Source organism: Leptodactylus fuscus, chromosome 1 (genome assembly GCF_031893055.1).
Source record: "Leptodactylus fuscus isolate aLepFus1 chromosome 1, aLepFus1.hap2, whole genome shotgun sequence".
Taxonomy (NCBI): domain Eukaryota; kingdom Metazoa; phylum Chordata; class Amphibia; order Anura; family Leptodactylidae; genus Leptodactylus; species Leptodactylus fuscus.
This window is the reverse complement of record NC_134265.1, coordinates 288,981,593-288,996,697: the sequence shown is the minus strand read 5'-3', so window position 1 is coordinate 288,996,697 and position 15,105 is coordinate 288,981,593.

Here is a 15,105-nt window from a genome sequence, read left to right as displayed (position 1 = left end):
GGGATGGCCCACTTGACAGTAGAAATCCTATTTTGCATATTAGGTGCTGAATTAAATAGCACCCATTGCTCAATGGTTAGCAATGTAGCATTTCAGCACTAGTGTCCTGTGTTTGTATCCAGCCAAGGACAACATCTGCATGGAGTCTGTATGTTTTCCCCGTGTTTGTGTTGATTTCCTCTCATACTCCAAAGACATACAGATAGGGAATTAAGATTGTGAGCCCTTGTGAGCAAAATACATAAAAGGCTAGGTTCACATCTGCAAAACCAACAGACAACTGTCAGACCCCATTATAGTCTATGGGGTCCACAGGTAACCTTTTTTTAGTGGATGGGCTCTTTGTCTTTTGGTTCCCCATGTAGACATGAATGACAGAGAGCTAAACACTTGTGTGAACCTATTGTAAGGAAGCAAAAAAATAAATAATAAATGGAGAGGTTCTCTTTAATGTATTTAGTGAGATAAAAACTTTATATTTCAGACTTATATATGATCACCGCAATGTTTCTTTTTCCCCCCCATTTAGGGAATGCTAAGAATTCTTGATGAATGTTAGATCAATTTTATTCTAAATATTTTTCCTCTATTTGTGTAGTGCTTTATTTTAATGTGATTAGAAACATAACAAATCTTGAAATGTCCCAGTTTTATTATCATCCACTAAAGCATTGACAACAGACTGACATGTTCTCTCTTCTTTATCTCAGCTGTCAGCTTTGCTTGTATAAATTGGGACAAAATTAGCAGAGTCATTACAATTTTGTTAGATGGTGGATCAGTTAATAGCAGCTCTATTTCTGGAGAATGTGCAGATTACAATACTATAAACTGATATAAAGCTGAGCATTTCTTTCTCTCTTCAATCTCTAACACTGGATTGTAGGGGCTGTAAACAAAAAAATAGAGCTTTACCAACAATTTTCTGAACCAAAACACACTATATTGTAAGGGAATTGCTAGTTGTGCTATTCCCTAGCACTACTGCTGGAACAATGGAACAAGGAAAAGACAGAGACAGTGAGCCCTAATTCAACCCATCCCCTGTCCCTGCCTACTTGCCTGATCTGTCCTAGGCAACAGAAGACAAGTGGGCAGCAAAATCCTTCCTAGAAATAAGTGTCACAAGGAACTACACATGACAAAACAGTACAGAAGTGAAGTCAGCAAGCCAAGGGTCAAAGCCAGAGAGACAAAGTAGTACAAAATCGTAATCCGAAAGAGTAGTCACAAAGGAAGCCAAGAGTCAGAGGTCAGTAATACAATAGTAAGAGAAGTAGGAAGCCAGCGAGGACACAGTCACAGGACAGAGTCAAAATAGCCAGCAAACCTGTGTGGGATGATGATCTGTATATAGGAAGTCCAGGACCTGCCCCAGACTTGATTAGTAGACAGGCTGTCAATCCCACAGGCAAGGCTAAGATTAACTATATGATGAACAGAGGGAAAGAAGGTGCAGGAGATGGGTGTGGTGGAAATTCAATTACAGAGGAGAGGTAAGAGAGCAGTGTTCACACAGAGGAACAAAAAACTCTACGCAAAAAATCTAATTAAACACGCCTCCTGCGCCGCAGCGTGCGAGTGAGACCCAAACATGCAGAGACGTTACATACATATCAGCCCTTAGACAAGTAATACAAAGTTGTAGTGACATACATTATCCAAACAATTGGCCAGTCCATGATGATGTAACAATTCATAGAAAATTTATATAGATATTCATTAATAGGAATGTATATAAACTATATCTTAGTAATACAACCAATTCATACAACAACATTTATCTAAGACAGATCCCCTAATTAGACCACATCTATAGATATGCTATTTCCGATGCCACCCCTGCTACCTCTTGTGTCACCCCCTCCACCTCATAGATTGTAATCTCTAGGGCCTTCAAGTCTCATTGTGTGAATTGACCATTTCTTTTGTAATGTATCTTTTTGTCTGTACTTGAACCCTATAAATTGTACAGTGCTGTGGGATATGTTGGCACTATATAAATAAAATGTATTATATGCATCCTGCACAGAAGAGAATTAGCAGAGGGAAGCTCCGAGCAAAGTGACAGTAAAAAAAAGACCAGGTACATGCTGGGGTTACTATGCCTATTAATGTCAGGCACTTGAGGTTATTAATTTAGTTTTAGTAGCTCCATGTGCCTCACATTAATAGCAATTAACCCCATCATGTCCCTTACATTAACTCCTGTGTGTCTCACATAAAGGTTACTAATATTTGAGATATATGGGGGTACTAATTACGAAGACAATTATTATTACCTTCATGTCTCTCACATATGAGTAACTCTTATGTGGGGTACACAGGGGTTAATGATGGGGTTATTTGCTATTAGTATGAGTCCCGGTTCACATCTGTATTCAGTAATCTGTTCGGGAAGTCCGCATGGGGATCCTCCCGAATGGACCACCGAATGCATTGGCAAGCAGTGTGCAGTGAAAGCACATGGACCCCATAGACTTTAATGGGGTCCATGTACTTTCCACGTGGTGTCCGCACAGAACTTGTGGACAGAAAAGTGCTTCACAATCTACTTTCCTGTCCACATGACTCATGCAGAGACCGTTTCATGTCCTCAGAGATCGGCGGTATTATATACCGCTAGAAAGATGCAGCACTCTGAATTCACTGCAATGTCATCTTTCACAGTATGTGTCCCTGCGCTGGACATATTGGTGCTATTAATTTCGGCAGCAATATCTCTCCACTGTCAGAAGAGTGGGTCTTATAGCTCAGTATCATTCCTGGGCTGTGAATGCCCTCCCGACTGTACTCTTCCATAGCCTTGTACTGTCAGAAGGGCATCTTCTACGGCCCAGTGATGCCGCTAGGCTGGAAGGCTCACTTTTCCAACATTGGAGAGATATCGGTGCTGAAACTAACTGTGCCAATATCTCTATCATGGCGAATACCAGCAAAGTTGACTGCCTCGAATTCAGTAAGCTTTCTAGCAATATATAATACCGCACATCTCTGAAGACATAAAATGTTCTCTTTAAATGTACTTCACCTGCAACAGTTCTCTGGTTGTCCAGGACCATTATGCAACCTGCAGAGGTGCCATGTATGTCATAGTAAGGCATCGGCACTCACCAGTGAAGAGTACACGGCTCCTAGGAACAACCTGCTTACTGCAGTGTCCTATTACAGTGCAGGGCAGGAAGAGGTTAATTGTTGGCTGACATTATGTGGGGGCATCTGCAAATAAAAGGGGTCTGGTTATGTTCTTCATATGGGGAATGGAGGAAACTCTGATAGTCATGAAGTGTTTAGTGCTGTGAGGGGAACATCATACAGTAAAAACAGCTATTTGTGGATTGTATTATGAGGGCAGAGGGGAATCTGGAAGTAAGTGGCTGATGTGACAGTATTTAGTCCTGGTATAGCGGTCAGCGGGTGATGTGACAGGTTTAGTCCTGGTATAGCGGTCAGTGGGTGATGTGACAGGATTTAGTCCTGGTATAGCTGTCAGTAGCTGACGTGACAGTATATAGTCCTGGTATAGCGGTCAGTGACTGATGGGATGGTATTTAGTCCTGGTATAGCGGTCAGCGGGTGATATGACAGTATTTAGTCCTGGTATAGCAGTCCTATTTGATAACTCTGTATGTATATATTTTTTAGTGTGCGGAAGGGCATGTGCCCTGTTGCTTCTGCGCCTGATCTTTAAAAAAAAGGCAGAGATGCACCTAGTTTACCTAGGCAAAAAAAACTTACCAACAACCACTTAAAAGACATTGAGAACACCCATGTAAGTACCAGTGATAGGCACTGCAGCACATTGAATTAACAGAATGTGACTATATTGTATGTACAATATTTTATTATTTGGGGCCCCACTTTCAATTTTGCCCAGGGCCCTGGTTGCAACTTAGTGTTTGACACCTCCTATTTCTGATTCCTATTTCTATACTAGGCTCCTGTGTCTATTGTATTCAGTGGTTCTTGGTGACCCAGTCTTCAGTCTTCTTTGAGGTGGTATGGTGTTTATAGAAGTGAGGACACACAATGTTATTGTCCCTATCACAGAGACTGACCCCCATAACGCTTTGGACAAGAGTCAACATTATAACATGGAGTTATGTGTCATCTGTTCTTGGTATATGGCATCTGTATAGTCCATGACCCTACAGCAACTGCCACCATATATGTAGATGATGCACTTTATTATATACTGGATCAGCAGCCAAGTCTACTAAGGGCCAGTGATAATTCTCATCATGGCCAATGTGTAAGGAGAGAGTCAGACAAAAGACAAAAAACACAATATAGATTTATTATTTTTTTTTATTGAATAGCAATAAGCAACATTGTAATAAAATTATTACTGGCCCTTTAATAAACTATAAAATGGGTGACAGTGACTCACAGGTCAGGCCGGTGCAGACTATAGAACTTGCTGCATTCTGATCACCATGTCCTGAGATGAAAGCCATCCGACCCAAAAGATCCAGAGGAAGGCGAAACAAACTCCCCGGAGTGTTATACCTCAGGGGGGCAAAAAATTCCTTCCTGACCCCAGATGTGGCGATCAGATTTCTCCCAGGATCCTGACTGTCCTGCTGCATATTGCTCTTATATATTTTGTATATTGTTATTTGCTGTGGAGAGCTGACCCTGTAAGGAAAGAAAGAGACAACCTGCCCCTAAGAGCTTACAATCTAGTACAATACACATTCTGCCCTTAAGAGCTTACAATCTAATACAATACACATTCTGCCCTTAAGAGCTTACAATCTTATACAATACATGTCCTGTCTCTAAGCGCTTACAATCTAATACAATATACATCCTGCCCCTAAGAGATTACAATCTAATGTACAAGTAAGGGCGCTTTCACACTTGCGCTTGTTTTCCGGTTTGTGCATTCTGCCGGGTTTCAGTCTTCAGCACTGGCAAAACTGGGTAGGAGACGGAAACCCAGTGGAATGCACAAACCGGAGAACGAGTGCAAGTGTGAAAGCCCCCTTCCCTAAGCAATAAATACAATATAATGCAATAGATGGTCTAATACTTAGGGTATGTTCACTTTATGAACATTTCACATGAAATTTGGGGCATATTCTGTACCCAAGTCCATGTGAAAATTGTGCAGAAACCAGGACAAGAAGTCACATGAGGATTAGATCCAATTAACAAAGCTATTCCCTGTGCGGACCTGCAGCACATCAGAATGGAAATTTGTTCTGCGTATTCTACTACAGATACAAGAAAAATTTGCTTTGTGTGAACATAGGCTAAGATTGCCCATATACCTTATATAGATATCAGCTGAACACATTCATTCAACCGACAGCGATTCCTCCTGACTGCCCCATACACCACCATACACATGTATACTCAGTTGAGCGTGCATGTTTTTTTCAGTGTAAGCAATGAGTAAGCTGCTTTCTGACCTGGCAGTAAATTATTACCTGCTAGAAATTCAACATGTCCCATCTCTCCCCCTGATGTCTACTGTCAGGGTAAAATTGGATACATGTCATACACACTAGGTCAGGTTCAATCAACTCTATCTAATGTGTATGAGGACCTGAAAGGACATGATGACTGGCAGGTAACAATTTATTGCATGGAGTCTTACAATAAGTAACAAGTCGCCCTTAGATCCATGTACAGGGGTGATGAGGATACAGCAGTGATTCGCATTATAAACCCTCATGTACAGTGGCGTAACTAGGAATGGCGGGGCCCCGTGGCGAGCCTTTGACATGCCCCCCCCCGGCTGACATCGAAAACCCCGACCAACGCCGAAAACCCTGCACGACCCCACCCCTCGCATTCCTACGCACACTATTATGCTCCATAGTGGCCCCTGCACACATTATTATACCCCATAGTGGCCCCTGCACACAGTATTATACCCCATAGTGGCCCCTGCACACATTATTATACCCCATAGTGGCCCCTGCACACATTATTATACCCCATAGTGGCCCCTGCACACAGTATTATCCCCCATAGTGGCCCTGCACACAGTATTATGCCCCATTGTGGCCCCTACACACAGTATTATCCCCCATTGTGGCCCCTTCACCCACTATTATGCCCCGTTGTGGACACCCATTAACAATTATTATACTCTGGGGTCTTTTCAGACCCCAGAGTATAATAATCGGAGACCCGGGGGAACAACAACATAAAAAAAACCAAAACACTGTAACTTACCTGTCTCCCGACTCCCCGCTGGCGGCCATCTTCAATGACGTCAGGGACGTCATGTGACCGGGAGCCTGCGTCACGACGCATAAGGAAGCAGGCCCCGATCATGTGACGTCTGAGACGTCACACAAGTAGGCCGAAGCCTACGCGGAGCCTGGAGAGGTAAGTAACACAGTTTTTTATGTTCAGTTACCTCTCCTGCACTTCCGATCATTATACTCGGGGGTCCGAAAAGACCCCCGAGTATAATAGTGCTTGTGGGGCCCGCAGTGTCACTTACCGATCCCGGCCCCTGCCAGGATCGGTAAGTATATAGGGCCCGCTAGTGGCTGGAGTAACTCCAGCTGGTAACGGCCTATTAAAAAAAAAAAAAAAAACCCGCAGCGGTAGCGGCTGCCACCGGGCCCCTAATGTCCCGGGCCCTGTGGCAGCTGCTACTGCTGCTACAACGGTAGTTACGCCACTGCTCATGTACATGACACTGCCACAGATTGTAAAAGTTTTCACACTCAATTCAGCACAATTTCTGTGTCAGTATCAGTGTGAAAAAACTTACTATTGCCCCCCCCCCTCATAGTTTTTAATAGGAAACCACAACAATGATCATATGGTGTAGATTTTCCATGCACAGAATTGATTTCCTGTCACGGAAAAAAAGAGCAGCCGGTTCGGTTCTATCTTGATGCAGATTCAGCAACAAAAATAGCGCTGAAACCGCAGTGAGTGATCGCACACAAATTACCCCAATAATCAAGTGAAAACTACAAACTGCGGCAGAAACCCAAGGATTAGTCTCAGATTTCTGCTGCAGGTTCCATGGCAAAAATACATCTTGGGTATGAATTTACTCAATAAAATCAGAAAATGTTCCTGGAGACTGTACCAAGGATAGAACCAATATGATTTTTATCCTCCATTTGATGCTCGCATTGGGAAAAGTTCCCAGATATCCAGTACCTCTAATGGGAGACTATGATGTATCACACTGTATAGCTATACAATGGGATAAATCGTCTATAGGTTTCCATACCTCCCTACCCTTGTAAGGCCGGGTTCACACATGGAATTTTTTGTGCTTTTTGGAAAGTCAAAATTACAAAGCCCAGATTTGCACATTTTGCATAATATCAGGTCAAGTAACATCATCCTGACAATCTCTGCATGAAAGAAGAAAGGGCTTCCTACTGAATTGTTTGGGGGCAAATGGTTCAATTCTTTACTTCACCAAACCCCCAGTCATACCATGTGTGAACGAAGCCTTAGCATGGAGAGAAGAGGCACCTACCTGGTCATACCGTCCTCTTCAAGCAACCAAGCTCAAGTGACCCAAGATGGTGCCAGTGTACAACTTTACATATTCTATACCAATTATGATGTCATGTGGAATCTGTGATGTCAGGGGCCTTGTGATGTCACCATAACTGCTACTGCTGTTTATGTATCATGTTTACCACATTAGGATGAGTTGTATTAATAACATGGAAAGGAGAGGGTTAATTACAGCCGGAGACCCTTTTTTAACTCTCCTGTCCTGTGTTTAGTACTGTATCTATTATATTGGGCTGCATTCACACTATGGTTGTGTTGTTTTGATGCCAGAATGGTGTATATACAATGTATATCTATCATATGGTGTAACTATAGAAATCTCACAGTAATTCACTGATTCTCGCCCAGCCCTGGCAGACACAGTGTATCTTTATATGCCCATAATGTGGGAGAATTTTCTGTGTATATTTTACATTTAACCCTATGGGGCAGATTCATTTAAATGGTCTAAAAGCAAAACTGTCTTTGTTGCTCATAGCAACCAATCACAACACAGTTTACATTTTGTATTGATCTTCTGAAAAGTGAAACCAGCTCTGTGATTGGTTGCTTTACCAACTAAGACAGTTTTGCTTTTAGACCATTTTGATAAATCTGTCCCTATATGTATAATGGTCAGAAAATCCTATATACAGCTACACACATAAGGCCGACTGACCAAAGCATCTGAAAGAGAAACTGTCTTTGTTGTCCATAGCAACCAATCACAATGCAGCTTTCAATATTCAGACACAGAATCCAAAAAATTTGAACTGTAATTGATGTGGCTGTAAGGCCTGGTTCACATCTGCGTTCAGTATTCTGTTCGGGAAGTCCACATGGGGACCTTCTGAACGGAATACCGAACGCATTGACAAGCATTGAGCTTATGAAAGACCCAGACCCCATAGACTACAGTATAATAGGTCTGTGTGTTTTCCGCATGGTGTCCGCACAAATCATGCAGAGAGAAAAGTACTTCATGAACTACTTTCCTCTCTCCATGACTCGTGTGGACACCGCGCGGAAAACACATGGACCTTATTATAGTCTATGGGGGTCCGTGAGCTTTCATTACTCACCGCTTGTCAATGCGTTTGGTATTCTATTTGGGGGATCCCCAAGTGGACTCCCCGAAAGGAATACTGAATACAGATGTGAACCAGGCCTAAAACACCACAGACAAACTGCAGTGTTTCATCTCTGAAGACTTGAAAAGTTCTCTTTAAATGCACTTCACTTGCATCAGTTCTCTGGTTGTCCAGGACCATTGTCCAACCTGCACAGGTGAATTGTACGTCATTGCAAGGTGCTAAAACTGACCAGTGAAGAGTACATGACTCCTAGGAACAACCAGCTTACTGCAGCGTCCTATTACAGTGCAGGGCAGGAAGAGGTTACTTGCTGGCTGGCATTATCAGGGGGAATCTGCAAATAAACGGGGCCTGGTTTAGAGATGGTCGAACGGCGTTCGATCAAATTGATATCCGATTGAATATCAGGCTGTTCGAGGTATTCGATTCCAATCGAATACCACGAGGTAAATGCACTAAAATATTGTATCCTCTCCCACCTTCCCTGGCGTGTTTTTTGCACCAATAACTGTGCAGGGGAGGTGGGACAAGAACTACGACAACGGAAGCATCGAAAAAAAATCGGAAAAAGTAATTGGCTTCCGAAATCAGGTGACCTCCAATTTATACGAATGGTCGATTTCAGATTCGGGTAATATGAGACTGTGAACTATGTGACTGGGAGACAGGGATAGATGTACTGGCAGGGTTAGCTAGGGATTACCTTTATTTAGGTGGGAGTGTTACTCACACAGCTCTTTGGGGCTGTATCTCGGCCAATCAACGCTGGTTCTGCCGGAGGCTCGTCTGTGAGGAGGCGGAGTCTAAGATCGGTCCACAGCAGTCTCCATTGTGGCTCGATCTGAGACTCCGCCTCCTCCGGCAGACCAGCGTTGATTGGCCGAATGCTGTACTATGTATGGCATTCAGCCAATCAATGCTGGTCAATGCATGACTAAATACTGTCATGTCAGCCACTTACTTCCAGATTCCCCTCTGCCCTCATAATACAATCCACAAATAGCTGTTTTTACAGTATAATGTTCCCAGTATAACACTTCACGACTATCAGAGTTTCCTCCATTCCCCATATGAAGAACATAACCAGACTAGAGATGAGCGAATAGTGAAATATTCGAGATTCGATATTCGTTTCAAATAGCCCCTCAATATTCGACTATTCAAACGAATATCGAACCCGATTATAGTCTATGGGGAAAAATGCTTTGTTTCAGGGAAAGCCACACTTCGACTCAAGAGAGTCTCCAAGTCCACTATGACACCCCAGGAAATGATGCCATCTCCGATGTAGCAGTGCTGGCCGTGCGCTGAGCTCAGCTGCATCTCCGCCAAAGGTCAAGGATAAGAATGCAAGCAAAAATAGGGACAGTAAGGAGCAAGTATGCACACGGCAATAGCAAGCATAGGTGTGAATGAGAGTCAAGACTAAATAGGGGAGGAAGAACCCGCCCCTGGAGTAGACAGGAAGGCAGGCTGTCAATCACACAAATTAACACTTCAAGAACAGAGGCAAGCAAGGGCAGAAGACAGGTGTGGTGCAAATACAATCACAGAACTAGAGCCGTGTTCACACAGTGCAACCGAAAACTTCAAGCCAAGAACCAAACTGCACACGCCTCCTGCGCTGCAGCACGCGAGCAGAGGGTGGCGCAGGGACCCGAACAGGCAGAGATGTTACAATAAGACATCCTTTCATAGTGAAACTTATTCTTTAGTAAAGTTAGACATTCTACAACCTTATGTGACCTTTACAATATTTTTTCTTGTTGAACGGTGTACGTATAGATGTAGGTAGTATCAAATAAGTAAATGTCAAACTCAGTGATGCAAAATCTGTCTTCTAAAATGGAAATAATATATATATATTTTTTTAAAAGAATATTTTAATTATCCGTCCATACAGTAGGCAAGCATATCTTAATAGTGCCACTATCTCTAGCATGTGGGACTGTTCTGAATTGCTTTAGATAAATTGTGGAGATAACTCATATTTTGGCAGATAAATGCCAATCTTTGCATTGTGTAATGAATAAAGTTAAAATTAAACAATGAACAGTTTCCTAACATCTAGAAGATTTACCTCCAGTCAATCTGAATCATATCAGATCATTTCAAATATTAAAATCAAGTTCCTGACAGAACTACAGAAGGAGTGAACACTAGAGATGAGCGAACACTGTTTGATCGAATACATATTCGATCGAATATCAGGCCATTTGAGGTATTCGATTCCAATCGAATGCCACAAGGCAAACGCACTAAAAATTCGTATCCCCTCCCACCTTCCCTGGCACATTTTTTGTACCAATAACTGTGCAGGGGAGGTGGGACAGGAACTACGACAACGGAGGCATCGGAAAAAGCAATTGACTGGCTAAATCAGGTGACCTCCAATTTATACAAATAGTGGATTTAACATTTGGTTAATTTGAGACTGTGAACTATGTGACTGTGACAACTTCAGAAGCGGACCAAACACCCCCCCCCCCCAAAAAAAAAGGTAGGTATAAAGGTAACGCTCGCCCAAATGGAAATAAAAGGAAAGGGGGGTTGGTTCGCTTCTGATGTTGCCTTGACGTCTCCTGGATGTGCTTTCTAGCTGCTGCCCTGCCTGCCTGTGATATGTTTTGTGATATGCCCTAGAGGTTGTTGTGTCCCACACAAACTCATAGGTGAGCAGCCACTTTTTTGCTTACCTTTTGACTACTACTGTGTTTCTAAATTACTACACTAGGGTTGGCTTGGTGCCTCTCACCTTTTTTTTCTCTATGTGACTGTGAGACAGGGATAGGTGTACAGGCAGGGTTAGCTAGGGATTACTTTTATTTAGCGATATGCGCGAGCTGACTTTTTCCCATAGGAATGCATTGACCAGCATTGATTGGCCAAATGCCATACAGAGTACAGCATTCGGCCAACCAACGCTGGTTCTGCTGGAGGAGGCGGAGTCTAAGATCGGTCCACAGCAGTTTCCATTGTGGTCTGACCTCATATGTAGCAGTGCTGACACAGTTCTGCTACACGAGAGAAGCAGCAGAACCCTGCTGCATCTCAGATGTAGCAGAGCTGAGTGTGTAGCAGGGTTCAGCACACACTAAGCTCTGCTACATCTCTGATGCAGAAGAACTGATTGTGCAGCAGGGTTCAGCACACACTCAGCTCTGCTACATCTCTGATGCAGTAGAGCTGAGTGTGCAGCAGGGTTCAGCGCACACTCAGCTCTGCTACATCTCCGGTGTAGGAGAGCTCAGCGCACGACCAGCTCTGCTTCATCTCCAGTATAGCAGTGCTAGCCGTGCGCTGAACTCGATCTTTGGTGCAGCCAAGCTGAGTGCACAGCCAGCTCTGCTTCATCTCCGGTGTAGCAGTACTGGCCATGCGCTGAGCTTGGCTGCATCTCCAGTGTAGCCGAGCTGAATGCACATCCAGCTCTGCTTCATCTCCGGTTCAGCAGTGCTGGCCGTGCGCTCAGCTCGGCCGCATCTCCGCTGTAGCCGAGCTGAGCACATGACCAGCTCTTCTACATCTTGGCATAGGAATGCATTGACCAGCGTTGATTGGCTGAATGCCATACAGAGTACAGCATTCGGCCAATCAACGCTGGTTCTGCCGGAGGAGGCGGAGTCTAAGATCGGTCCACAGCAGTCTCCATTCTGGTCTGATCTTAGACTCCGCCTCCTCACAGACGAGCCTCTGGCAGAACCAGCGTTGATTGGCTGAATGCTGTACTCTGTATGGCATTCGGCCAATCAACGCTGGTCAATGCATTCCTATGGGAAAAAGTCAACTCCTACATATCTCAAGCTGACAGGGATCCCGACGTAATACAGTGACTTGGGCATGTTAGATGCCCCCAGACATGCTTCCCCTGCTGTCCCAGTTGCATTCCAGAGTGTTGGCATAATTTCCTGTGGTGTCATAGTGGACTTGGTGACTCTCCTGAGTCGAAGAGTGGGATCCCCTGAAACGAGCATTTTTTCCCCATAGACTATAATGGGGTTCGATATTTCTTCGAATAGTCGAATATTGAGGGGCTATTCGAAACGAATATCGAATATTGAATATTTTACTGTTCGCTCATCTCTAGCGAACACATGAAGACGTTAGAAAGTATAAAAGATATTGGAATCTGGCTACGAAATTGAAGGTAAACACATAACCGCAGATACATTAGTGGAAAATGGTGCCACTTCCAAGCACATGGCCATATTACAACTTTGTTTTCTGCCATAAATTGAGCACCCTTGGAGGTTCCTTATTTCATAGAGGGGCAGAGTTCAGCGCCAGCCCAGCTTGATGACTTCCGAAACGCCGGAGCAGGCTGATCATCAACACCAACAACACGCTCATTATATGGTGTCCCAGCGAGCTGCTGACATGCTGGAACAATCACAGGCACGGCGTGAGGAACAAGTTCAGCAGCAGGACAGCTTAAGAGCTGCCGAAACACTGGAGCAGACAAAACCATCGACCGCAGCAATTTGCTGAATTTGTACAACGCCAAAATAATAGTGAAGGCGTAGAAGACTGTGGAGCTGGATATAGAACATAAAATTGGGGTAGTTTATCTCCAGCCCCTTCAGTAGTTAAAGGAAGAGTGGTTAAGTCCATTTAGAAGGGATAAGAGGGGGAATGAGGGGTTAATAAGTGCAATATGCAGGTGATTAAAGAAAGAGCTGCTTAGATTAACCCCCTCACCTGTGAGTTTACTTGGTTGAGCCTGGAGAGTTATAAGGTGCTTACTTCCTCATCTTCTTCCTCTTGACAGCCCTCGCCAGAGCGTTTTCCCGCCCTCCCTCCCCTTTGATTTACTGTTTTGTTTCTATTGTCTTTGCGTTTATGGTTTTTAAGTCACAGCTTGCGGAAAAATTTGGAATGGCGGGATGATGGCGGATTTGTCCGCAGGGAACACATCCCTACGGCTGGCATATCGCGTCTCCCGGGCCGATATGACGTAGCCACGTAGGCGTGGTCTGTTACGTCACGAGTTACGTCACGAGTTATTTACATAATAAAGTTGACGTTGATTGGTTAAGAAAGAGTTAATAAAGCTGTGGCCGACCCCGTCCACTTGAGTTTATATGGTTGTCAGTGTCGTTATTTCGGAAGGGGGGAGATCACAGGGTAGTGGGTTGGTTAGTCTACACAGTCATAGGTGGATCATCAATTTCAACAACACACAGACGAAGTCGTGGACAGAGACACACATACAAACGACATACAATACACATGAGTGCAAAACTGTGCAATTTTTATAGGACCAATACACAAACAAAAAATGAAATATACCCGTGCGAAGCCGGGTCCTCCTGCTGGTGGGATTATAAAAGAAAATATAATCTGTCTACAAAAATGATAGTAAATGCATAGCTAATGGTGCCATAGAGGAGTTAATAACCAAGAACATAGAATTACGTGTTACGACTTTGCTTTGTGCAGAGACATAATGGGTGGTAATAGCTATTCCTAGTACTGTGATGTTATTTCTTTACGGCATGAAACTTCACTTTTATCAGTAAAGTACATGTTGAAAGGTAAAGAACAAGTCAACTCCAAAAATATTCATGTTGTGAACAAAAGACGCTGCCATTTAGAAATGTTCCATTTCACTATGCTAGTCTGCAGCAGCCTGTCAAGTCATCTAATCGGCTGAAGAAAAGTGTAGGAGTAAGTAGGGACGCTTACTTAGTTTCATTAGAAACTCTAGTCCTTAAAGGAGTTTCCCCAAGAATATAACCATATTTACATTTGCCACATTTGCATGGGCGCTGCCATTTTGCCGGTGATCGCCAGCTCCTGGAGCATGCTCCAGAGCCGACATCACGTTGGCATGACAGCCGGGAGCCTTTACAAGGCTCCCCGGCCGGTCTGCAAGCTCTTTCTTTTGCAGGCTGGTCTATGCAGCCTGCAAAAGAAAGGATGATTTTTTGCAATGCATTGCAATGCATTAGCTTTGTAATGCATTGCATTAGTGATCAGACCCCCTGGGGTTCAACACCCCTAGGGGGTCTAATAAATGCAAAAAAAAAAAAAAAGTAAAAAAAAAAATAAAAAAAAATATAAAAAGTATTAAAAATTCAAATCACCCCCCTTTCCCTAGAACACATATAAAAGTAATTAAAAACTGTGAAACACATACATGTTAGGTATCCTCGTGTCTGAAATCGCCCGCTCTACAAATCTATAAAAATATATCTCCTGTTCGGTAAACGCCGTATCAGGAAAAATAGTCAAAAGTGCCAAACCGCCGTTTTTTCACTGTTTTGATTCTGATAAAAATTTTAATAAAAAGTGATCAAAGCAATAGCATTTCCCGAAAATGGTAGAACTAAAAAGTACACCTGGCCCCGCAAAAAAAGACGCCCTATGCATTCCCGTACACTGATGTATAAAAAAGTTACGGCTGTCGGAATATGGCGACTTTTAGAAAAACATTTTTTTTACCACAGTTTGGGATTTTTTTTAAGGGGTCAAAATGTAAATAAAACCATATAAATTTGGTATCCCTGGAACTGTACCG